The sequence below is a fragment of the Papaver somniferum genome, unplaced genomic scaffold (assembly GCF_003573695.1).
Source record: "Papaver somniferum cultivar HN1 unplaced genomic scaffold, ASM357369v1 unplaced-scaffold_115, whole genome shotgun sequence".
Classification (NCBI taxonomy): Eukaryota; Viridiplantae; Streptophyta; class Magnoliopsida; order Ranunculales; family Papaveraceae; genus Papaver; species Papaver somniferum.
This window is the reverse complement of record NW_020620492.1, coordinates 414,143-439,637: the sequence shown is the minus strand read 5'-3', so window position 1 is coordinate 439,637 and position 25,495 is coordinate 414,143. Positions and strand designations below refer to the sequence as shown.

General features: G+C 32.8%; 16 non-coding genes and 6 pseudogenes across 16 annotated transcripts; all 22 read right to left on the bottom strand.

Moving 5' to 3' along the window:
• Nucleotides 1-16,680: 16,680 nt before the first annotated feature.
• On the bottom strand, nucleotides 16,681-16,779 carry LOC113329315 (annotated as a pseudogene).
• Nucleotides 16,780-17,908: 1,129 nt separating this feature from the next.
• TRNAS-UGA lies at nucleotides 17,909-17,990 on the bottom strand. The gene has a single exon. It is a non-coding gene; the product is annotated as a tRNA-Ser (tRNA).
• Nucleotides 17,991-18,082: 92 nt separating this feature from the next.
• On the bottom strand, nucleotides 18,083-18,207 carry LOC113329324. Its single transcript, XR_003349832.1, has one exon. It is a non-coding gene; the product is annotated as a small nucleolar RNA snoR86 (small nucleolar RNA).
• A 222-nt stretch (nucleotides 18,208-18,429) lies between these two features.
• LOC113329326 lies at nucleotides 18,430-18,552 on the bottom strand. The gene has a single exon (XR_003349833.1). It is a non-coding gene; the product is annotated as a small nucleolar RNA snoR86 (small nucleolar RNA).
• Nucleotides 18,553-18,723: 171 nt separating this feature from the next.
• Nucleotides 18,724-18,812, bottom strand: LOC113329329 (annotated as a pseudogene).
• A 203-nt stretch (nucleotides 18,813-19,015) lies between these two features.
• Nucleotides 19,016-19,140, bottom strand: LOC113329319. Its single transcript, XR_003349828.1, has one exon. It is a non-coding gene; the product is annotated as a small nucleolar RNA SNORD14 (small nucleolar RNA).
• A 146-nt stretch (nucleotides 19,141-19,286) lies between these two features.
• On the bottom strand, nucleotides 19,287-19,384 carry LOC113329294. Its single transcript, XR_003349810.1, has one exon. It is a non-coding gene; the product is annotated as a small nucleolar RNA R30/Z108 (small nucleolar RNA).
• Nucleotides 19,385-19,474: 90 nt separating this feature from the next.
• On the bottom strand, nucleotides 19,475-19,579 carry LOC113329344. Its single transcript, XR_003349846.1, has one exon. It is a non-coding gene; the product is annotated as a small nucleolar RNA Z107/R87 (small nucleolar RNA).
• Nucleotides 19,580-19,781: 202 nt separating this feature from the next.
• Nucleotides 19,782-19,884, bottom strand: LOC113329333 (annotated as a pseudogene).
• A 108-nt stretch (nucleotides 19,885-19,992) lies between these two features.
• LOC113329320 lies at nucleotides 19,993-20,081 on the bottom strand (annotated as a pseudogene).
• A 27-nt stretch (nucleotides 20,082-20,108) lies between these two features.
• Nucleotides 20,109-20,257, bottom strand: LOC113329290. The gene has a single exon (XR_003349805.1). It is a non-coding gene; the product is annotated as a small nucleolar RNA snoR136 (small nucleolar RNA).
• A 37-nt stretch (nucleotides 20,258-20,294) lies between these two features.
• LOC113329300 lies at nucleotides 20,295-20,376 on the bottom strand. Its single transcript, XR_003349813.1, has one exon. It is a non-coding gene; the product is annotated as a small nucleolar RNA SNORD25 (small nucleolar RNA).
• Nucleotides 20,377-20,922: 546 nt separating this feature from the next.
• Nucleotides 20,923-21,047, bottom strand: LOC113329331. The gene has a single exon (XR_003349837.1). It is a non-coding gene; the product is annotated as a small nucleolar RNA SNORD14 (small nucleolar RNA).
• Nucleotides 21,048-21,374: 327 nt separating this feature from the next.
• Nucleotides 21,375-21,462, bottom strand: LOC113329348. The gene has a single exon (XR_003349849.1). It is a non-coding gene; the product is annotated as a small nucleolar RNA snoR31 (small nucleolar RNA).
• Nucleotides 21,463-21,663: 201 nt separating this feature from the next.
• On the bottom strand, nucleotides 21,664-21,768 carry LOC113329342. Its single transcript, XR_003349844.1, has one exon. It is a non-coding gene; the product is annotated as a small nucleolar RNA Z107/R87 (small nucleolar RNA).
• A 448-nt stretch (nucleotides 21,769-22,216) lies between these two features.
• On the bottom strand, nucleotides 22,217-22,319 carry LOC113329334 (annotated as a pseudogene).
• Nucleotides 22,320-22,419: 100 nt separating this feature from the next.
• LOC113329347 lies at nucleotides 22,420-22,510 on the bottom strand. The gene has a single exon (XR_003349848.1). It is a non-coding gene; the product is annotated as a small nucleolar RNA snoR31 (small nucleolar RNA).
• Nucleotides 22,511-22,576: 66 nt separating this feature from the next.
• Nucleotides 22,577-22,674, bottom strand: LOC113329297. The gene has a single exon (XR_003349811.1). It is a non-coding gene; the product is annotated as a small nucleolar RNA R30/Z108 (small nucleolar RNA).
• An 80-nt stretch (nucleotides 22,675-22,754) lies between these two features.
• LOC113329345 lies at nucleotides 22,755-22,836 on the bottom strand (annotated as a pseudogene).
• Nucleotides 22,837-23,029: 193 nt separating this feature from the next.
• Nucleotides 23,030-23,125, bottom strand: LOC113329318. The gene has a single exon (XR_003349826.1). It is a non-coding gene; the product is annotated as a small nucleolar RNA R64/Z200 family (small nucleolar RNA).
• Nucleotides 23,126-23,150: 25 nt separating this feature from the next.
• Nucleotides 23,151-23,299, bottom strand: LOC113329291. Its single transcript, XR_003349806.1, has one exon. It is a non-coding gene; the product is annotated as a small nucleolar RNA snoR136 (small nucleolar RNA).
• Nucleotides 23,300-23,336: 37 nt separating this feature from the next.
• On the bottom strand, nucleotides 23,337-23,418 carry LOC113329299. Its single transcript, XR_003349812.1, has one exon. It is a non-coding gene; the product is annotated as a small nucleolar RNA SNORD25 (small nucleolar RNA).
• Nucleotides 23,419-25,495: the final 2,077 nt, after the last annotated feature.

Sequence of the window (25,495 nt, the reverse complement as noted above, 5' to 3'; positions counted from 1 at the left end):
GGTACTTTTAGCGATGTTATCGAGTTAGAGTATACGCTGGGTTATTGCGTTGTGTTATTTATGTGCAACTGGTTTGATGTAAACCCAGGGAGAAATTGGATTCGGAAGGACTATAATTTTACATGCTTAAATGTGAGCAATTTCTGGTACGAGGATCAACCATTTATTTTTGCGTACCAAGTTCGGCAAGTATTCTATGTTAATGATCACAAATTCGGATTAAATTGGAAAGTGGTTCAAAAAATGCAACATAGAAATTTGTGGGATATTCCTGAAATTGAGGACCCAGAAGAATTGGAAAATGATGATATTCATGCTGATGTTAGTGAGGCCTATCAGAGTGGGGAGTCGACGATGTTAACAACTGTTGAAGCGGACGATATTCAAGCAAATGAACTCCAACGAGACGATGATGGTGAATCTGAAACGATAGATGTAGACCTTGTAGTTACAGATGGTTCAATCTATGATGAAGAGGAGGAAGATGACACCTTGTTTGACTATACCGATGGTCTTCCTGATGAAGAGGAAATTGTGGTGAATAATGATGACAGACATTGAAGATTGGTTGGTTCAGTTATTTTATCTACTTTGAAAGTTTGAAATAGAATTTCCCTTACTTTTAAAAATTTACTTTAAGAGTTTAGATTAGAATTTCCTTTTTTTTAAATAAATTTAATGTGTTTTATTGGTCTTAGGCTCTTAGCATCAACATTACTGCTATTTTAAATAATTATTGAGATTTTCTCACATATGCGTATGTTTTTTTAAACAAACCACCGTCAACACCTTTTTTTTTTTGATAACCAATCATTTTTTTACACTACTTTCATTTTTTATTTTTTTTGTAATTGATTACCAGTCATTTTGTTAGACTACTTTCATTTTGTAAATAGGCGCTTGAATATGGAAGCTAATGATTTATCGAAATGGGAAAGAATTCAAAAATTTTTTTTTTTTTGTAATAGTAATACACTTTTTGACATCCTCAAGTCTAATGTAATAGTAACATAATGTTGTTTTATTAAAATAAAAATAATAAAAAATATAAAAAATATAGAATTCAATAATTATTATTTTTTTATCAAAAATAGGCTTACATATAACCCATGCTTAAAAAATAAAAAAAAATGAAATCCCTATAAATTAGACCCGTATATCCTTGTAACACATAAGGAATGTCATGATGTATCAAAATTAATTTTATGTGGGTGATATTATAATACATCAAAATTATTTTTTCCATCCCATATCGTTGTAGTACAGTGGTAAAGCTATTAAGTGATGTTATAAGTGACTTACAAAGATCAAAAGTCGTCAGCAAAAAATTCTATATAGATCAAAAATAGAAAATGAAAAAAGTTAGTTAGCTTTCTCAATTATAGCTACTTGAGCACAAACTCGTCAGCAGCAAATCCTATATCGATTGGAAAGGAACAAAAAAAATGAAAAATTAACTTCTTTCCGGAGCACTATGCTTTAGGGTATAGTATCCCATACAAAAACATTCCAAAAAAACATATGTTTTTATTTTTAAAGCATGGATTATAGATAATATTATTTTAGATAATTTTTTTTATTGAATTATATATATATATATTTTAATAAAGCAACATTATATTAAACACTAATTAAGCAAAGTTATATATGTCACCAAAAGAAGGATAAAACATTGACTGTTGACAGTGGGATTACAACCTACGAACAAATCACATTCCAGAAATATGGACAGACCGATATAGTTAACTCCGCATTCCGGTTCGTCTCAGCCAGGAGCATTTTCCCACATAGTTGTATATAGATAATAATGAATTATCACCAATTTTTAAAATAGAAACAAGTATTCATTCAAAATAGTAAAAAACTCAAGATCCATACAAATTTCAAAAATTACAACCAAGATTTCCCGCCCGAATCAACTGAGATTCAACCAAGTTTTCTGGACGATTCCAATTAATTCTGTCTAAATTCCGTCTCGGTGAAATTAAGCATCCTGCTACCTTGAGTGCAGAAACCAGAATTTCCGCCGAGATCTCGGCCATCTCTCACGGCCGAGATCGACTGCATTTGGCCAGAATCAAAATAGATAGCGTAAATCCAGCAATCCTTAGTTGGTAAGCAATTGTAATGCATGCGTGTCCGAAATAGATGGTAAAGTATATGACGAAGTTACATTTCCAAAAAAATCCCAACCGATGGTTATATTGTATATAGAAATATTATGAGCTAGGCTATTATTAGAATAACTCTATCTGGAATCTAGTTGTCCTTCCATATAGATAGTAAACATAATGTTTTTTGCTTATGCCAATCCTCTGAAATATCCTTTTCCAGGAAGGAGCGAGCTTGGTTTAAAATATCCTTTCTCTTAATATTAATACCACCAAGAACCTTAATTTGTCAAAACAAGATGTCTTTTAAGCTCTTGGGATAAAACCCGATATCATTCTTTATTGTCCTTCGTCCAAATTTTTTTTAGGCTGAATCGATCCATTTTAACCTTATTTGGCATAACAAATATAAATAAGTGGTGATTTTTTGTACCTCCTTGTGGAGGTTTAAGTTGGGGTGTGCCAACACCAATAGTTGAGACCACCCCAAGATGTGGCTTAGCATGGCACAACTTGTAGTTTCATGTTTTGTGCTGGGACAGATTAATCGGCATAGTGGCACGGTACAACTAGCACAACATGCTAAGGAAGGACATCATAACATGCATAAAATACTACACAACACATTTTAGAAATTTTATGTTCCTCATTTTATCTTATTTCTTTGACAGTTAATACATATACATATAATATCCAAATATCTGAAAAATATTTTCTTTACATGAAATAAATATGTCTGAACCAACACGGCACGGCTCAACACTTTTATTTTTCTGGCAGCATGTCATCTAACACGGTGCAGTGCGACACTCCTTAATCTCTGGATGGCACAAAACACAAAACAACCACCAGGCTAAGGATCGATGTAACTTCGTTTGTTGAGCCGACACATCTTACACCTCTACCTCACAGCAGGCTCCCACATAGTTAGCTAAGCTCGGTCTTAGCTGGTCGGTTAAGGAACATAGATCTCCAAGCAGCTAATTTACCTCTAAAATTGTAAAATAAAAATCAAATATGTTTGTTTGAAGTAATAAGAGAATTCTTAAATATTTTTCATGCAAATATGTTCATTAAATTGGCGAATATTAAAATATCATTCTTAACATTAATTATGTGATGTGACTAAATATATAGACAGATTTGGCAAAATGCACCAAGATGTCTAGCATCATGCATGGCTTCAATGGATGTCCGAGAACTCCGATATTATTCGAATCCGCATTCGAAATATCAAATATTATTTGAAAATATAATTTTTGACTTCGGATATCCAGATATGTTACCAATCGGATACAAGTTCGGATACCAAGATATCCGCTTCCCGAAATATCCACATATGAAGTAATATACATAAATATATATTTTCTTATTTTTCTTTATATTTATTGAAAAACACTTATAAATATTTTCATCATAATTAATTTATATTATAAGATTCTATTTTTTTACAAAATTACAAATATTTTGTTGTTTTCTTGTTTTATGGTTTTGGATCAGATAACTACCCGATTTATCCGAAGTAAAAAGACTATTCGTTCAGATTTTGAATCGAATTTGGAAAGTTTGTATGATTTTCGGAATCGAATACAGATAGTTCCCTATTCACATCCGTATAAACCTATTTACGCTCTTATGCTAGCATCTCTAATTTTTGTTTTGGTGAAAATAAAATAACCCACATATATCAAGAAATAACTGGGAAACAAAGTGGACTTTCTTAGAAACTTTAAGCCAGAGATTTTGTTTACCTAAACTTAGTCAACTGGTGGAGACGATCAACAAGACATGCAAAGATTCTCCTTGGAACGCGGATAATACTATTCAGGAAGCTTTCTCAATTCAGGAAAATTTTCCACAAGCTCAGGTAAAGTATATAAACAGAAAATATGTAACTATGCAACGGACTACATTGCTAAAGAAGCTCGAATAAAGCATCTTCGGCACATGTCATCCCATCTTCAGCAAAGAGTTTTAAAATCTAGTGTTACTGTAAAACTTTTTTAAAATAATACTCGATAATATAATAGTCTTTCTAAAATAATAAAATTTTCCAGTCACGACTCGGGCCCTTAGTGCTAAATTAATAAATTTGATAAAATTATAATATAATACATTTCAAAAGTTCTGCTTAACATTAATAGGTCCTAAATATTATATAAAATAATGATTCCATATAATTCCATTAAAAAATAAAAAATAATTTTCATACATATTAAAAAAAATTCAAATATAATTCAATGTTGGTTTGTTTTTCTCCGAAGTTCAAACAATTTTCTGTATAAAAATATTTTTTCATCGAAATTAATAAGATTTAATACTTTAAAAACAAATACATATATATCGTTCTAAAAATATTTCCGTTTATGTTTTTGAAAAGGCGAGGGTGTCCAAGCTATGCTCTAACATTTTTTTTTATCTCTTTCAATATTTTCCACTTTTAAAAATCTATTTGTATCCTAAAATATTTTATTTTTATTTTTTTAATATGAAAACTCTCGTTTTTCCCAAAGTAATTTTTTGAATTAAGAATTATTTTTTTAATTAAGTAATATTTCTTTAAAATAATAGATGTTTATAGGTGTTTTATAGATGACCTCATAAATCTCTATTATTTATAGATGTTTTACTGTATTTCCAATGCTTTTGGAAAAATGAGCTCATAAATTTCTTGTACTCTATTATTGGATTAATACAAGTTATCTTTCCATCTATATAATAAAAATAAAATAAAAATATAAGTCAACTGATTAGCCACGAGTTTTGTAAAATCTGCAACCTAAATCGTCGTTTAATGCTTTAACCAAGAAATCAAATTTTTAATGGCATGAGTCCTAATTGTTTATTTTTTAAGAATTCAATTTAGGCGAACAATAAATACTGCTTAATTTAGGTGAACAATAAATACAACAGTTGGTGTATATCTTTGCAGTTAAGAATTATTCGGGGGATAAATAAGGATGACGAATAAGTAGTTCATTGACTTCATTCTTATATATACTCACTGTGCATATACTCACCATATTAAGTTGGCTTTCCCAAGCTATATATAATAGCAGTAGCTATACACCTTACTGCTCAGTTGATTGCTTGGTTAATTAAGTAATTGATTGCTTAGTTGATTAAGCAAGAGTATCCATTTTAATAGCTGGCGAGATATTAAATTTCATTTTTATTTTGTCTTCAATTTGATACATATATGAATATTAGGAAAAATATTCTTTAACAGCTAGCAAGATATTATTCTGCATGCTTAAAACGTGTAACAGAAATGCGATGAAATCTATAACCTATTTAATAATGGCGAGGAAAAATGATAATCAATATTTCATTTATCTCTCTCGGAATACTACATCTTCTGCAACTAATACCCTTTATACTAGGCATCATACACACCTAAAACATACAATAAATCTGTATGCAAAAGTGATAAATCAAGAAACTTAGTGCAAAGATATACACCTAAAACATACAATAAATCTGTTTCAAAGTAAGTTATCATGAGAGGAAAATTCGCTCCCACTAAAATTTCAGTTGAAATGAAAAATCAAAAAAATCTGGCGCGGGATCCTTCCCGCTTGTTGTTGCAGTTATTTGAGCCTAAGATACTTATTTATAGATCGGAAACTGCTAGTCTCTATGATAAAGTTTCAGATTCAGAAAGATTCAGAAACTGTAAGCCATCTTCCTTGATTTTTTTTTAGATTTCTCCATTAGTTCTTTTTTTTTTCATTTTTCACCCTTGTTTCTCTATCTCGTACAGATTTTTTGCTTTGAATATTTTCTGATATTGTTTCTTATTTGTATTTCTGCTAGACTCGTTATGGCTACTGGCATTGCTCGTCGTGTTGTTCCTGGACAGTCACCTCCTGCTGGTTTGAATATGACAATCATTGTTTCTTTATCTTTTATTTTCTTTGAACTTGATTGGAAAAGTTTTGACATGTTTTCTCTTTTTACTGTATCATAGATTCATCAATGCAGAGAAGAAATGTGCGTGGGTTAACCCGGGGGATTGAAATATCAAGAACTATGGCTATGAATAACGGAAATAAGCTTCCCGTGGTTTTTTCTGAAATTGAAAAGCCACCTATTTGTTCAAATGCCCCCAAGTTGTCATCTGAATGTGGAATTATTGTACGTGGTTTAGCTCCTCTTCAGCATGAATCCTGGACGAAAATTCCTGAGCATTATCGAAATGCTTTAATCGAACGTATTAAGGTTTGTTAACATGTTGAATAAATTTGAAATGATAATTTCAAAGTTACATACGATAAAGTTTTCAATTAACAAGTTATGTTTCCAAACAGAGAAAGGCCCAAGAAGTGCAACTTATCTACATACAAACTTTCCATGACACCCATACTCATATGGTAAAAAATTATGATGACGAAGATGAGGTGCAGTGGATAAGCAAGGAAGCCCAAATAAGACATGTATGTTACCATGAAATTTATTTTACTTGTCCTATTTTTTTATGTTTGCTTTGATTAATGTGTACATATGCATATAGGAAAAGATGCTTGAGCTGTATCAAAAAGGAATTGCAGAGGGATCTCAACCTCCCGAGGAATTGGCTATTTTTATTGAAGTGACGGGTGCTAAGAAATACAAAAGACAACGTGTTTCTTCGGCTTCATCTTCTGATGGAGTGGTTAATGAGTTTCGTGATTTAATTGAGATATTGAATGAAAAGATCAAAAGCCAGGAGGACCAGATTTTGAAATATCAAGATGAAATCAAGGAAATGAAAGATGAAAATCAGAAAATGAAGATGATAATGCTGATTTTAAGGAAGATATGATTAGTCGACTGGGTTTTTCTCCCGCTATGTTTAATAACCTTCCCATTCCACCACAGGAGCACAATTAATGCAAGGTCCAGATGAAGTTTGTTTTAGGTTGCAAGTTTATCGTATAGTTTATTTATGTATGTTTTAGGTTGCAAGTTTATCGTATAGTTTGTTTATGTAAGGCAGTTTGTTTATGTAAGGAAGTTTGTTTTAGGGTTTGTTCGCGTTTTATTAGTAAGTTATTTTAGGTTTGCAAGTCTATTTTATGTAAGTTTGTCTTATGGTCCAGTGCCAATGTATGTTACTTTTAATTTCTATATAAGTATCAAGTTTTTATTATTTACTTGCCTTATTATTTTTATTTATTTTCTGAAACATGTTTTATCACATGTTCTTAGACATATTGTATTTATATTTTTATGAATTACTGCCAATAACTGAATTTTTTAAAAATAATTATTATCTTTAATTATCTTTGGAAAGAAATTTTCACCACTTAATCTTATTTTTAGAAACAAGGTATCCGTCACTTTGTTTTAGGCAATAAAATATTTTCTCATCAAAAATAGTTTGGGTAAGAAAATATTTTCCTTACTAAAAGTAGAATCTGTGATATTTTTCTTGGTCACTATATTTTCTCTATATTTTCTCATTAAAGATTGTTTAGGTAACAAAATATTTTTTTCATTAAAATTAGATTCTGTGATTATTTCTTGGTCACAATATTTTCTTATTAATGATAGTTTAGGTAACAAAATATTTTTCTCATTAAACGTAGATTCTGTGATTATTTTTTGGTCACAATATTTTCTCATTAAATATAGTTTAGATAACAAAATATTTTTCTCATTAAAGGTAGATTCTGTGATATTTTTTTGTTATCGTTGAAACCATATTCTGCGATAACTTTTATACTCGTAAAAAATTGTTTTTATGATAAATTAGTTTGTCGGTAAAGTAATATTTAACGAGAATTTAATTTAGTCATTATAGTCTATTTTCGGTGATAAAAAAAATATTTATCGTTAAAATTGCTTTCTGTGATGTACTGACTTTTTAGGCGGCGAATGCTTTTCCTGACGGGGATTTACCGACCACAAGATAAGACAAATTTTTTTCCATCACAAAAAATTTTTAGGGACAAAAAAAAGGCTTTCGTAACAATATAATTTCTCGGTAGACATGGTTTTTTTTGTAGTGTGTATATAGATTAGTATCATTAAGAAATTTTGTTTCGGTTCGAAAAGGGAATTTAACTAGATTTTGATGTGATGATGAGTTGAAACACAGGGGAATGTGTATAGTGCGTTCCGAACGACCTAAATATCTTTTCCGCCAGCCTTGAACCAAAATGACTTCTTCTTTCATTGAGATTTAATGTCTATATATAATTCCTTTTTCGCTTTCATTTATAAGTTTTTGATGATAAGTGCACAGTTATTTATTTTTTATACTTATGGTTTTACTTTGGATAAACTGAACATCTAGATAATGTCATGCCACATCTCAGAAAGATGTTTGTCGCTTCAAAAAAAAAAAAATCACTTGGGAAGCTAGTTGGGAAATTTTGGTTACTTCAACTTGGTTACCCCAGGTAATATGGAAAAAAAAAACTATAAGATATTGTCCTTAGTCAAATGTCCAATATTGCATATGCTATAGCATTAGCCAAGTTTTATCTTAAAAGGCAGTAAACTGTGAAATTAGTTTATCTATATATCATGTGCATCATCCTTCTTTCCTTAGGGTGTGAATCTTTTTTATCATCAAGACTAACTTGATTAGGTTTCCTGAGGGAATAAACACCTCAATGAAATAGTCTCTAGTGTTTATTACGTTCGATTAGCTATTGCCTTGAAGAAATATTTTTGTCTTCGACATGAGTGCGATGACCCATAAGTAGCATTAGCTTTGCATTAGTGTGTTGACCATATAATGTTTTAGTTAAAAAGAAAAACAATGCATAATGGAGAAAGAATTAAGAAAAACGTGAAGCAAGTGAATGAAGTTAAATATCTCTACTATCAAAGACAAGATCAATAAAATCTTATCCTAGTGCTGGAAAAAAATCAGCAAAAACAAAATGTTTTTAGCTCAAAATTAACAAAGAAATGTTTGGGTTTTGAGATAAAAAAATGGCAAGCGGTGGAAACTCAAATCTCTAGATTCAAAAACTTTCGGTATCATTTTTTCAACTATGATTTTTGGTCCATCAAAGTGAAAACTTTGTGTACGACGAATCCGAAGTTACAACAAATATAATATAAGCTCAAAAAGATCTATGATCAAGGAGAATAAAAAATAAAAATGCTAAAGAATCCATGTGTATTCAACAAGGAGTTGGTGACAATTTTCTTCCTAGAGTATTCTATTTACCTAAAGCTATAGAAGCTTGGGTTGTTCTTTGTGAAGAGTATGAAGGAAACAACGAGATAAGTAAATTATAACTTCAATCTTTTGTAAGAAATTTGAAAATCTTAAAATGAAGGATAATAAAAATGTTAATTAGGCAAGGATGTGTGGTGAAAATTTAAAGATTGAAGAAAAAGGAATTTGTGAGAAGATTAGATTTGATTACCGGAAATATTTATGTACATTGAAGTCACAAGAATTATGGGCTTATAATGTTATATGCAAAGGGAGTCACGACACTCTAAGAAGTCGACTGAAAGTATACTTTAATCCAACATCCACTTGAATTCAAAAAAATCAGAAGTGAAGAAGAATAAATACAAGGGAGCAGGATGATGCATCAATAAGTTATAAAGGAAAGGGAAAAAGCAACAAAGGATGAGGAATTTCTAACAACTACAAAAAGGTGATTCTCTACAAGCATCAAAGTATACTTTTTGCAAAATGATTGGTCATTTAAAGAAACATTGTTCAGACAAAAGCCTCGATGTTTCAATTGCAAGAAGTATGGGTATTTAGAAAAAGAGTACAAGGCCAATCAACAATCTGGCAGTGCCAAAGAAAAACAAGATTGAGAAAACTTGTTTAATGCTTGTCAAAGTATTGTAAAGACTACATAACTGAAGTGTGATTTCTAGATAGTGGTTTTACTACTGATATGTGGTGTGATAAGAACATGTTTTTTAATATGGATTCTCTAGAAAAAATGGAAAAGTGAAACACGATTCAAGCTATTAGAAGAGGTATAATACGTGTGCAAACTAGAAAAGACAACATATACATTAAATATGTACATATTATATGTTCCCAGTTTGGCATAAAATTTTATAGTGTCAGGCAACTTGTGGATCTTGATTATATAATCCAATTATTAGATAAAACACTTTTTTAATATACGACCTCTAGTTACAAAAACTTCAAGCATGTTTGGCAATCACAAGAAGGAAGTAGTTTTCAGATGTTAGAAGTAAAGTCTATTTGCATGAGAAAAAAGATACTCTTTTGTTTCTAAGAGATATTCTGATATTCATATTAATTTTTGACTTTTTGAATCAACTATCCCGGCGCCCTCTTCATCTCTAATAGATAGAAATTCTCTGATGCGAAGTCATGAAGGTTAAAAATCGTACACTAGATAGGAAATAAGTTTGTTTAGACAAGAATCTTTTTCGACCCTGACTTATCGATTTGATATGAGGCTCATGTTATATATGATTTAGAAAATACCCTTTTGATGATCCTGTTTTCATATATTACATGCGTTTGGGTTTTGTACTTTACTTCATTACAAAATTATGTACGTGTTTTTGATATCTATAGTTGATTTTCGCTGATAACGGCATAAATAACATAATTGACATCATAACGTGTTTGTGATGCTCGCGGAGCTTGTTAAGGTGCAATATAATTTTTTTTTTCGTTGAGATGGTTGCCTCGTGAAGTTGAATTAGTGATTATATATATATGAGAATCCATCCAATGGTCAATTAGCAACAATAAAATTAGGGTTGGGGTGCCGCCAGGGGAAGATGCAGTTGAAAGCAAGGGTTTGAAGTTGCTTATCTAATCTAACTGGCTTCCAAGCCTCATTTTTCTAAGGAACTTTCAAGCCTGTGTGTTTGCTTTCTTGCACCCCTGGTAGGATTTTGCTTCCCCTTAGTGAAGTTTTTGGCTCTGCTACTGAGTACTGCTTTCATAAAGAGGCAAATATCTTCTCAACCCAATCATCTGTAAAGGCATAAATATCTTTGCGATTTCTAACTTCCCAGATGGAGTTTTTTTTTTAGTTATCACAAGGCCAGAGCAAATACTCCTCAAGATCAAGGAGTTTAAGGGGATGAAAATTCTTGAAGTACTTACACTTAAGAATTGTGACCCACAACCCCTTCAGACAATGAATAAGTCTTCAAGCAGCTTTAGCCAACAAAGCAACATATAAATGCTTAAGATTGCTAAAGACTAAAACCCATGAGGCTTTACTAGGGAAAATTCTTTTCCGCGGTTTCATATAAGTGCCCTGAGATATTTTTTCCCCACCAGAAGACCCTTTGAGACTTCTCCATGACAATGTTGTTAGGAATCAAGAAAGTGTTCATGTGATAAATAGGGGATGATTTAAAGATATGTTAAACTAGAACATGTGTACCGGATTGAGTAAGTTGCTTATCTTTCTAATTCACCACTTTCTTGTCAAAATGATTTACAAGATGATTGAAGGAACCATTTCTAGGCCCATTAATGAAAAAAGAGATTCCTATGTATTTTCATCATGCCCAATCTTCTTAACCCCTTGGGTTCTTACAAGAGAAAAACAATTATTAGGATGCACTTGCTTATTATAATATGACCTTGTTAGAACATTGGCTGAAGTCACTAACGAGGCTCATGAGATTATTAGCCTTAGTATGAGAAGCCTTACAAAAAATAAGACAATCATCGTCAAATAGGATGGAGAATATATTCAGAGAACAGACATGTAAGTAGATTTAAGTACATGTGTTAGAGCATATCTAGGTTGAACTCACCAAGCATTGGTATGTCAAGTTTGGTTGTCATGTTTTAGTATCAAAACTCATCTAGAGTCGCTTGATTAAATACTAGAGTCAACTTCGTTTAGGTTAGACTAGAAAGTCTAGGAATGTTGAGACATACAAGTATTACTCCGAAGACCTGAAGAATGTGAAGAAGTAACGAACTACAACGAAAACATCATCCTTCCACTTGAGGTTAGTAATATTGACTTGAATTGTTCATTCTTAACATATCTTTCAAGTCGTGCTATATTGAAAACATAACTGCAAAGCTGTATATACTGTTTATATTGTATATGATACTCTAGTGATGTGACACGATCATAATAGTATGATCATAGTATTAAGGAATTAGACAACGAAGTATAACGCTTATCTTTTGAACTTCGTAGATACGACATCGACATAATCTTGTATATAGTGTTATGATTATGTGTATGGGTTATGGAGAAGATTTCATTATAGGAAACAATGTTTTACATCTGTTTAAAGGAAGTACGTACATTCATGAACTTGTTTCGTGAATCAAAAGGGAAATCAATAGGCTTATATATTGGTCCGACTATTCATTGCATATCTTTGGATGATCAATATGTGTGAGTTGGCAATCTTAACTCAGTTTATGTATCTTAGTATAACTGATCATGATGCCTAGATTTATGATTTGGTATGATCAGTCTTGGTAATTGGTAACCGATCCTAAGTAATCACCGTATGATGGTATGATCGATCCTTGTAATTGGTGTGACCGATCCTAGTAATTGGTGTGATTATCATAAGTGGTGTGTGACCGATCCTTGTAATTGGTGTAACCGGTCCTAGTAACTGTTGTGACCGATCACAAGTAGATACCATGTGTATATGGAACCGATCCTTGTAACTGATGCAATCGATCCTAGTGACTGGTGTGACCGATCACAAGCAGATACCATATTTAGGTATAACCGATCCTAGCGATTGGTATAACCGATCCGAACCCATGTATGTGACTTGGAAGAACCGATCACAACTAACCATTGTGCTTTAGTATAACCAATCACATAATAGTCTTGCAATATTGGCAAACCAATTCTAAACTTGTTTAGAAGTGTGGTATAACTGATTCTAAGAAAGCAAATCCATGTAAATATGAAATAAGGATTTGCAGTGAAAAGATGTCAACATACTTTGAACATGAGCAGTAACTCTTATCATTTATTGTTCAAAGATATTTCTTGGTATTCAAAGTGATTCTGTGTCGTAATAAATTAAGAATCTTTTAGTTAGGTTTTTAGTTTTATATGCTTTAATTACCAGCAATTAATGCATAGCTCTAGAAAATAAAAAAAAATAGTAATGTGCATTTACTAATTGGAGATTTTCTATTGAGAGATTTCAGAAATATTAGACAAGCATTTATTGGAATTAAGAAAACCGAATTTCGGATTTCATTGTGTATCTTGAGAATAATTTCATTTTTGGAAATTCCTTGGTGTCCAAACATCCATGGTCTATAAATACCTAAGTTTTCATTTCTAGCGAACCATCTTAAGAGCCAGGAAAACTTCATTTCTTGTGGTTTCTGGCGGAGTCGTCTATTCGGAGAGGAAAGTATCCTAATTAGGTGAAACCTCTTACAAACGCTCGTTTCTATAGACTTCTATGGGATCAAGAAGCTCAACGAGTACCGTTGGTGAGAAAATAGATAATTGTAGTGTTATTATTTTTCGACTTGATTTGATTTACTAACGGTTGTTGAAACTTTGATTGTACCTAGTTTGTCTATGCTTGAGAATCTTCACTTCTGATATAATTCACTCAGAATAGATCAAAGTATCGACAAGATCTTTAGAACTGTTGTTAGATCTTAAGAAATCTTGTGATAATCCATTGTTAAAAAAACTTCGTTCTGTGCGCGATTAATCACAAGAGATTCAAGTGGTGTTGTGCAGGTTTTGAAGATAAAAGAACATTTGAAGACGAAGAAGATTTCTTATTAGTTTTCGTATCTTGTGAATTTTTCGCACAAACCTTGATCGGATGGGATCCAACTAAAATCGATTTATCTTTGATAGATATGATAGATTATTAGTTGCGTAAGATCGACATTCTCTATATATCTCTTTGAGATCTATATTGATTAAGTGTGAATCTATACTTGACTATTTCGGTGGTTAAAGTTAGATTGATCTAACCAGACAAAGGAGTTTATTAGATTAAACGGAAGAGACTTTGTCAAAAAATTATATATATCTTGTAGCAAGATTGATTAGAGTGGTAACCAAACAGATTCTTCCTTTGTTGTTTGGAATACGATCCAAAGGAATTGTTATTCACGTGCGTGACTCTAGAAGTCAAAGGCACAGGGATACTGAGGTAACTAAGTATCTAGGGGGAGTCTGCTTGGTCTCAACTATACGAAGTTGGTAATATATTTTGTATAACGGCTTAATTCTGTGAGTATTCAAAACTGGACTAGGTCCCGGGGTTTTTCTGCGTTTGCAGTTTCCTCGTTAACAAAATTTTGTTGTGCCATTTACTTTACTTTTCCGCATTATAATTTTTTATTATAATTAAAGTAAATTGCACTTTACGTTAACTCCGCAATACTTGATAGTGATCCTATAGAATTTGGTTATTACCGAACCTATGATCAAGTAACACACTTTGTTGTCGTATTGTCTTGATCTTGTATCCATAGTCAAGCACACAAGTTATCTTGTTGTTGTATTCTCTCGATTTTGTATCCATAAACAATCACACGAAGTGTGAACCGAATTGTTTCATTGTCTCGACTCTGTCTATAGACGATCACATTCGGTAGGTTGAAACAAAAAGATTGTGGTGTATTTAGCTACCATCATTTTTTTTTAATTGGTATCAGATCTGGCAAACACGAAAAGATCTAACAATTTGTGTTTGGTGCGATACAACCTATAAGATATGAGTCTACAGGTGGAAAAGTAAAAAAGAAACAGACTCAGTTAACGTATCAAAAGATTTGGACAAGTTTCTTCATGGGTTTAATTTTTGCAAATGTTTAAAAGGGGCTTCTTCCACAAGTTCTACTTGCTCTTTTGAAAATATGTAGGTACGCTCTCAAGAAGAGGTTAAGTTAAGCCCTGTATTCACAATTGATAATTCAGATTCTGAAAAATCTTTTCATAATGATAAAGAAGATATTTATTGTGTGAATATAAAAACATCACCGCTAAATGAACTAAGTGAACAATTTCTCTCATGTGCAACTGAACTTACTCTTGCATTAGGAAGAGAAGGAAAGCTTATAAAAGACTTGTGTCGCATGAAAGATGAAACTGATTAACTCATTATTGATCTAAATACCCTAAAAGCTGATTTAGGCTCTCTCAAGATCACATCTTCTTCAAAGATACAATTCTTGGAAGAGAAACTAAGTAAAAGCATAGATCAAGAAAAGATGACTGAGATCTTAAGACAAACAGTAGCATACAAATACAATGCCTTAAAGATCTCATATGATTCTGAGATAAAGACAGTTTCCGAACGTGTCAAAAGGCTAAAAGATGAAAAGCATTCCTTGATTTCAAAATATCAACTGGTTATATCCTCCCCGGATAAATCCATAAAATCTGATTTGATCTTCCCTCAAAAAGAAAGAAGAATGACATCGAAGGCTCTCGAAAGAAATTTTCATCTTCTAAAAGAGCGTTTGTATTCTCTGATGATCCTATGACGAACTACAGACATCAGAGTTTTGCACAACATCATAAACATCATTACAGACGATGTTTTCATTGTGGAATTAAAGGTCGTTGTAAGAGATTGTCAACAATCACCTTGTTCAAGCTCCGAGAAAACAACTTCTAGTCAATATTGTAACATGAAACCTTTTTCCGAAAGAAATCATACCTAACTATGATTATCTAAGGTCAACGAGTTTTCATAAGAATCCTAATAAGGGATCTCAAAGAGTAGTAATCACAAAAGAAAAGACGATCTGAAGACTAACAACTCATGGAAATGGATACCAAAGAAGACAGTGGAACCAAACAAAAATGAATATGGCAAATTCTCCAGCTCATCGATACATAAGGTAATACCAACACATCTTGATGATAGTCATTTTGGATACATAAGGTAATACCTACACATCTTGATGATAGTCTGGTCTGTCTTATCACTACACCATTTTAAGGTTTTAGCAACCCAGATTAGCAACAGCACTGGCGCCGTTGTGAAATTTTCGTTGCTAATATTTCGCAACAGCGAAATTTCTGTTGCGAATAGCAACCGCTAGTTTCCGTGCATGCGTAGCACGCATGTGGTTGGGTACACTTTGACTTGTTTTTACGCCCAAGTCAAAGTTTGGTCAAGTCCTCCTTGTTTTTTTTCCCCACCCCTTCAGCCTTATCCGCCTTATCTTTCCTTAGAATTTTCAGCCACATTTTGTTTTTTCATTCTTTCTTTTTCGAGCTGCAGCTCTGAAGAACCCTGGTTCAACGACTTCAAACCCTTATAACTACCATCACAGGACCACCATCAATCTCTTCACTTCTCAAGATCCCATCTCAGATTCAAAAGCAAACCCTAGTCTCTTATTCAACTAACTTCTTCTTTATCAAGAGCACAAAGTCATCAGAATCAGCTTCAGATCCCCTTTCAAAAAATCGGTTGAACCACATCAACCCTAGTTCGATTTGCAGGTAATAATCGTTTTGTTATGTGTATATGTGGGTTTAGGTTTATGTTTGCTAATGAATTTCAATTTTATTGCATATCCTAGCTTTCCTTGAGGTTCCCTCAATAAAATAAATCAAGTGGTTTTAATGTAAGAAATACTTGTTACCAGACTGCGAGAAACGGCAACTATCATGTAGAATACTGGAAAACCTCTTCTGTTAAGAAAGAGAATTAAACAAAACGCACATTATAATGTTGGTCGATCAGCTGGGGAAAGGATCATCACCTCCACCTTATCATTCTCAGGCACAAGGCATAGACTCGAAATAAGCAAAATTTAAAAAGATAACTAATCTTCCAAAACTAACAAAATTTTAGGCACATTGTAGACTACCAAAAATATGCATCAACTTGTGGAAAATTCTTTAAAGCACCAATTTAAAACACTCAAAACGACCCCTCATATGAGATATGGTTTTGCCGTGGGTTCCATGATTGTCGTATAAAACTTACTCATACACATTTTCGGGAATGATAAGTCTCACATGAAAGCCATGAGACCCACCAAAAAATGCATTTAAAGGGAGGGGATGCTTTGGGAGTATCAGTTCGTGTTCAGTTAAAGAATATCTAAAAGCTACGTAATCAAAAGAAAATCTTAAAACACAAGGAGAAGGTGAATGATTTAGGCAACAACAACAAATAAGTTCTGAAAATAGATCCACAAGACCAGATTTAGGCTCAAGTGCGAGTAACATTCAGATCATTGATAAAATCTCACTAAAATCGCTAATATATAGTAACATTTATTGTCATTAGCGAAACTCTAATTTTCAGGCATATACAACAAACAAAGAAAGTCCATCAAAATGTTTCAGACATCCAAGGAAGGAATAAAGCCCGGTGAAAGATGAAAGTTCTTGGTCGGCAACTATGACTATTCTTGAGAAACAAGCCTTAGATTTATCATCACAAACAATCAACAACAAACTAAATTTTGAAAAAGCATAAATTCCTTCCTTCCATTTATCAGACAAAGAAGATCAAACTGATTCATATCCCTTGCAACAGGCAAGCAAAGGATATGAATCATCCTTTAACTGAAACCCCTCTGTTTGAGGATAAGCAATACCAAGTAACTCATTGTAAATCGGGTTTTAAAACTAAACTTACCAAGATCTGCTGAAAGAACCGAAGGCCACACATTAGCTTAAATTTGAAACCACAAAAACTTGGAAAGACGAGCCAGCATTAGTCTAGATGACAAACAAAAACACAGTGCATTCAATCTTCCTCAATGTTCTTTGGAGCAATTTATAAAATTCCCATCTTTCAAGAAATTTATAAAATTCCTAAACATAAACCAACAAAACAATCAACTACAGAGAAAATTATAAGCTATCAGCTAAAAATTATGAGTTCGTCGACAGCAGGGTTCGAACCTGCGCGGGCGAAGCCCAACAGATTTCAAGTCTGTCTCCTTAACCACTCGGACATATCGACTTTTGGTACTCAAATGTAATAATAATCAATATAAGGAAATGCATGAGAAATCGATTCATGAAGAGAGTGAGCAAAAAACTGCAGTAAAAAGAAATGTATCAACTTGTTCGAGGCCTTATTCAAAACTGAAACTTTGGTAGGCACGGAGAATCGATTATTATTATTGCCAACCTTCAATGCAAATGGAACATCATTATTAATTTGGACGACTTTGCTCCGCAAATTGGCAACTACAACATAAATCCAACACCATAAACAGAAAATGAAACCGGAGAAATCTAGTGTAAACTAAAATAAAGTTAGCACTTAAAAATCATAAACCTGCACGGGTGAAGCCCAGCAGATTTCAAGTCTGTCATCTTAACCACTCGGACATACGTAATGTAGTATAAATAATATAAATCATGAAACATTTGAACAGAAAAATGCAATAAAAGGAAACGTATCAACTTGTTCGAGGCCTTATTCAAAACTGAAATTATGATAGGCATGGAGAATCAGTTTTTATTATTGCCAACCTTCAATGCAAATGTCACATCACCAAAAACAGAAACCAAGGCAGTTTTGGGAGTATAATATAAATTAGGGCCATGTTAAGATTCTGAAAACCCCTTGATCAAAAGAAACATAAACTAAGCCAGAAAATTGAGGGAAATTAATCTTAAAATAAAAGAAAACAATAATGATTTAGGCAAGAACAAAAAATAAGTTCTGAAAGTAGATCCATAAGCCAAGATTTCAGCTCAAGTGTGTGACATTCAGATAATTGATAAAATACTCACTGAAATCCACTAAGATATAAAAATTTATCATTATCAACCCTTTTAACTTCATCTAAATATGCATTGAATATGAAAATCAAATCCAACAACAAAAAAAATTAAGGGCGTATAATCAGCAACACTCTGAATAGCAGTATGTCTGACTCTGATAAAGCTGGATTAAATAGATCAATTGGGATAAAAAAAAGGCAATAAAGATTCAAGAAAATACAAGGAAGAATTACAAAGAGAAGTTCATCAACATGTTTCAGACATCCAAGGAAGGTATAAAGCAGCATTAGCTCTCAAACCCGGCGATAGGCGAAAGCTCTTAGTTGGCAACTGCGCATGTTCTTGAGAAACAAGCCTTGGATTTTTCATCATAAACAGTTAACTACAAACTAAATTTGGAAAAACCACAAGGTCCATTTTTTGATTTATCAGAAAATGTAAAATTCACCCTCATCTGTATAATTTGACTATCAAAAGAAATTAAATCAATAAAACCATAGAAAATTCGGGGGAATTTACAAGATAACTCAGTAGTGGCGATTGTATTAGGTTCGATTCAGCCAGCGGTTGTCCTCAGCTTTGTTTCAGAAGAGGGAGCTTGTTATCCTCATTGCCATCTTATTAAAATTTCCCCATAAAATAACAAAACAAAGAAAGGAAAATCAAGATTTGTAAAAACAGAGAATTGATAAAATTGATAAACTAAGAAGAGATTGCTCAGATCAGCGGGTTATCGACACGCAAATGTTTCCTCGACAGAGAAAAACCTGCAATCCGGTCTGTTGAGCTTGATATTATGGAGTCATCACAGCAATCTCTAAATCAATAATCAATTCACAAATCAAAAATCCTAACAAAGATTCAATTTTGATTTTGAAAACACCAATTGTTTAAACTAGGAAGGACAGAAACTCCAGAGCCGAGAACTAATGACTGCCCGTTTAAACACCCAATAACTAACCCTTTTGAGACATGTGCAAAAACAAAAGCAAAACAGTAATAGACTTATTATATAAAAATCATCATCAGAATAGAAATGTTTTTCTCATCCACAGCATTGGCTTACACTGTGTAGGAAGGTGTCCTGAGATTATAACTTTAACATTTCATCACTTGATAACACGAATTAAATTCACAGTCATCCAAAACCACACACTCACATTCAATGGGACTCGCCCTTTCCAGAATCAATCAAATTTCTGAACCAACAATACATCTAATTCACTAGTGTCTGCTCAGAATAATGAAATGCCTTCTCTTGTTTCCAAAATCTCTGAAGTCTGACATGTGAAATGTTCATAAACCATCCATGCAAGACTAACATTAAAAAAAAAAAACATACGAAAAATGTAGTTACCCAACGTCCAAATGCCACATAACAAGAAGCACCGGATAGCGAGGGCAACAATTTTTATTGCTTCACCAAAAAATATGCCACTAGAATTGAATTAACCTAGCTACAACAACAATGTTCACTGAACAAAATGAAGCCATCAACGTACAACAACTGTCGAAATAATTATAAAAATCATATGCCTCAGCCCCTTAGATGTTATAATTTTGCGGTCATCTCCGCTATCATTACAGGTCTATGTTTAATCATCATCGGCATTTCAATCAAACAATTTCATTGAATCAAATACACAGAAAGGTCTAGATCTACAGTCTTTTATGCTATAAATGTATTCTCAGCTGCAACAATTGAGCAAACGAGATTGTAAATAGATTATCCATAGCAACAAATTAATATTGCTTCAAGGGAACGAGTCAATCAGGTACTGAAAAAAATCCTGTCGACCAGATTAAAGAAGCCTATTCAGTAATTTTAAACACTAATTTCAAGGAATCAAGAACAGATTAACCTGTTAGCTAGGGCAATGATGGACTATCTTGAGTTACAGATCCAGATCGTAGTTTGAGCTGAAGTGAAAATCCAATCTCTTCAGAAACATAAACAAAACCCTAACTTCTAGAAAAATCATTCTTAAAACATGAGGAGAACACCAATGAATTAGGCAAGAACAACAAAAAGGTTCTGACAATTTATCCATCAGACGAGGTTTAGACTACTGGATTAGAAGAACAAATACAATAAAAAGAAGGCAACAGATATTCAAGAAAATACAAGGAAGAGAAGTACAAAGAAAAGTTTGGCAACATGTTTCAGACATCCAAGGAAGGAATAAAGCAGCATTAACTCTCAAGCCCGGCGAAAGGCGAAAGCTCTTAATCGGCAACTGCGAATGTTCTTGAGAAACTAGCCTTAGATTTATCATCATAAACAATCAACAACAAACCAAATTTTTTTTTTGAAAAAAAGAAGTAAAAAGACCATCATTATTTAGAAAGAAGATGAAAACTGTAGGAAATTGCAACCATCGCATGGGCCATATGTGCAAGCAGGATGGACCTTCATAGCCTTTTATGAGCCATCTGTACAATAACCTAACATAGTTGCAGAAACAAAAACGAAAAAATGTGTTTCTCATTCACAGCATTGCCAATGATTATAACTTTCACAATTCATGACACGGAAGAAGAAAAAAAAATAGTGTGGAATACTAAAAGATTAAAAAAAAAATCCAAAAATCAATCCCTAATGTCAAAATTGACAGATTCAGAAGTTCACTATTTAACCTCAAGGGAAACAAATTCCTCAGATCAAGTGTTGGATTATATTATTTAACATTCATCCTCAATAAAACCAATAAAACCATAGAAAAAATTCGGGGGAATTTATAAGACAACTCAGTAGTGGCAATTGTATTAGGTTCGATTCAGCCAGCAGTTGTACTCAGCTTTGTTTCAGAAGAGGGAGCTTTATTTAAATTTCCCCATAAAAGAGAAAGAAAAAAAATCAAGATTTGTAAAACAGATTGAGAATTGATAAACTAAGAAGAGATTGCTCAGATCAGCGGGTTATCGACATGCAAATATTTCCTCGACAGAGAAAAACCTGCAATCCGGTCTGTTGAGCTTGATATTATGGAGTCATCACCGCAATCCCTAGATCGATAATCATTTCACAAATCAAAAACCCTAAAACTGAAATTGCAATATGAATTAAAAAGACTAAAAGATGGTTTCCTAAAAAGACTCAATTTTGATTTTGAAAACAGCAAATGTTTAAACTAGGAAGAAAACAGAAACTCCAGAGCTAAGAACTTACGCACGCCACAATCAAATTCACACGCATTCAAAACTGCACTCACATTTAATACTTTTTTCTTGGGTCAAATAGCTTTGATGTGGTCACCATGCCCAAAAAGGTTCTTCATTTTACGCCTGGTCAGCCACTCCAAAAAGACTGCCAGTTTTAACACCAAATAATTAAGCCTTTAGAGGCATGCGACAGTACCATCATAGCATTTGTACAATACCAGAGACATGTACAGTTGCAAAAACACCATTTGTACATTCACAGAAAAAGAATGGACTTATTTATAAATCATCATCATCATCAGAATAGATATGTTTTTCTCATTCACAGCATTGGCTTACACTGTGTAGGAAGGTGTCCTAAGATTATAACTTTCACATTTCATCACTTGATGACACAAAGTAAATCCAATCTCAATGCCAAAAGAAAAAGATAAAAAAACAGAATGGACTACTAAATGATTAAAAAAAAAACAATCTACTGTCGAAAATAGATGACAGATTCAGAAGGGCATTATTTAACCTCAAGGGAAACAGATTCCTCAGATCAAGTGTGGGATTATGGTATTTACCATTCATCCTCATCTGTATAATTGAGGATCAAAAGAAACTGAACCGAGAAAAACCACAGAAAATTCGGGGGAATTTATAAGATAACTCAGTAGTGGCAATTGTATTAGGTTCGATTCAGCCAGCAATCGTCCTCAGGTTTGTATCAGAAGAGGGAGCTTGTTATCCTCATTGCGATCTTATATAAATTTCCCCATAAAAGAACAAAAAAAAATAAATCAAGATTTGTAAAAACAGATCGAGAAATGATAAACTAAGAAGAGATTGCTCAAATATTTCCTCGACAGAGAAAAACCTGCAATCCGGTCTGTTGAGCTTGATATTATGGAGTCATCACCGCAATCCCTAAATCAATAATCAATTCACAAATCGAAAACCCTAAAACTGCATTTGCAATATGAATTAAAAAGACTGAAAGACAGTTCTCGATCAACACTCAATTTTGATTTTGAAAACAGCAATTGGTTACACGAAGGAAACAGAATCTCCAGAGCTAAGAACTAATGCACACACTTTGAAATTATCTAATCAATTAGTGTGTGCTCAGAATAATGAAATGCCTTCTCATAGATCTTGTTTCCAAAATCTCTGAAGTCTGACATGTGAAATATTCATAAATCATCCTTGCAAGACTTCTATAAAGAATAAAACATACGAAAAATGTAGTTACCCAACGTCCAAATGCCACATAACAAGAGGCACCGGATAGCGAGGGCAACAATTTGTATTGCTTCACCAAAAAATATGCCACTAGAATTGAATTAACCTAGCTACAACAACAATGTTCACTGAACAAAATGAAGCCATCAACGTACAACAACTGTCGAAATAATTATAAAAATCATATGCCTCAGCCCCTTAGATGTTATAATTTTGCGGTCATCTCCGCTATCATTACAGGTCTATGTTTAATCATCATCGGCATTTCAATCAAACAATTTCATTGAATCAAATACACAGAAAGGTCTAGATCTACAGTCTTTTATGCTATAAATGTATTCTCAGCTGCAACAATTGAGCAAACGAGATTGTAAATAGATTATCCATAGCAACAAATTAATATTGCTTCAAGGGAACGAGTCAATCAGGTACTGAAAAAAATCCTGTCGACCAGATTAAAGAAGCCTATTCAATAATTTTAAACACTAATTTCAAGAAATCAAGAACAGATTAACCTGTTAGCTAGGGCAATGATGGACTATCTTGAGTTACAGATCCAGATCGTAGTTTGAGCTGAAGTAAAAATCCAATCTCTTCAGTTTTTATTCAGTTTAAACTAGGAAAATATGGATCTTCCACCAACGCCGCCGCCATCATCTTCAGAGGAACGCCACCATCGCCGCAACGAGAAGGAGAAAAGAGAGCGGAGAGAGTTAGGGTTTTCAACTCTGGAGTCTCGGCGAGTTTAAATAGGTGTTTTAATCCTAGGGTATTTGACTTAATTGACTTTAATTGACCATTTATTTAGAGACGGCGTATCCTAGGGCATTTTATTTTGCTATTGGAAGCATAGTAGCTACTATGCAATGGTGAATTCCATCATTAATACTACTAGTTTATCACCCGTGCTACGCACGGGTTTATTTTTCACTTATGAATTTGTGGATCTATGTTTTTAAATTAATTTCATTAAAAATAAATTATATTATAAAAATTTAATAAGCACTAAACCGTTAAAACTAATAGGACATTTATAAATTTATAAAAATCCAGCGCAAATAAATTTTTTATTTAAGTCATAGACTTGCATTGCACTTTTTTGTCTTCTAAGCCGTATTTGTTCTCGCCTCAGTCTTCCTCCAAATTTTGGTACACCTTAAATTTTCAGAGCTCCTGTTTTTTTCCCATGTATATTCTTATCTCTTTTGGTCCATCAAGTCATCATATGCCTTTACTTCATTAGTAGATTTATAATTAATGTTTAGATTATAATCAAGTCTTTGAGATTATTTCAACTCAACAAAGGATCAATAATAAATGTGTAGATTTATAAGATAGAAGCAAAAAATGCACAAAATTAATCGCTTAGCCCTGAGATCGTTTAAAAACCAAATGTAGCGCCAATAATTTTTGAGAAGGAATAAATCTAAGACTAAGGGAAAGTCTTTAAACATGCTCTTATGTGTGTATAGGTATAAAAATTAGGTGAAGGACTATAAAAAGCTTAAGCTACCATTAAACAATTAATGCTAAAACAAACTTGGATGATTCTTTTCTCCCAAAATAAATAAATAAAGATACTTGGTTTTCTTATAATTTCTCATCAACTCGTGATAATGATCTTATTTTGCATAGATGTGTACTTGTACCCATATTCTGGTGATATATAGATATCATAAAGTCACATAATTGTGGACCCTGAAAATGTATATTGTGACAACGCTTCTTAGCTCGAATTGTGTAATCCTTCTGGTATGCGGTCATTTTCTACAACTCGTAAACTGGCCATCGGTTCATATGATCTATTTGCATTGTCGATCCTTATGAGTAAGAACTAAATTTAAAAAGGTAGGTGAAAAAAAGAGCCAAAACAAATACATGTGAGGCAATCAGTAAAATAAGATAATCTCGAGGGTGGAACTTTTTCAGGTTTTCCAAATCCCATGTACAAAGAATTACTGTATTTTTTGCACCCAGGATGCGAGAAATAAAAATGTTAGTTCATGTAAAGTTTAAGACTTTAAGTGACACATAAAATTAGTACAAATTTTCAAAAGAGTAGCCATAGATCAAACGATGCATAAAATTTGGATAGCTGAATGGTGTTGCTCTTTGACTAATTCTCAACTGTACCAATAGGTTTCAATTGCACTGCTGGTATTACGAAGCTACCGAAAGCATACAGTTCAAGATACCAAAAGCAGCTACATACCTTTATCGAGAGAGACAAAACACAAGCATAGTCAACTAAATAGATATAGAGAGTATGCATTCTAGTTGATTGCAATGGCACCAACTAAATAGATTCTCCAACATGGTGATTCAGCGATATCTCCATCCCCA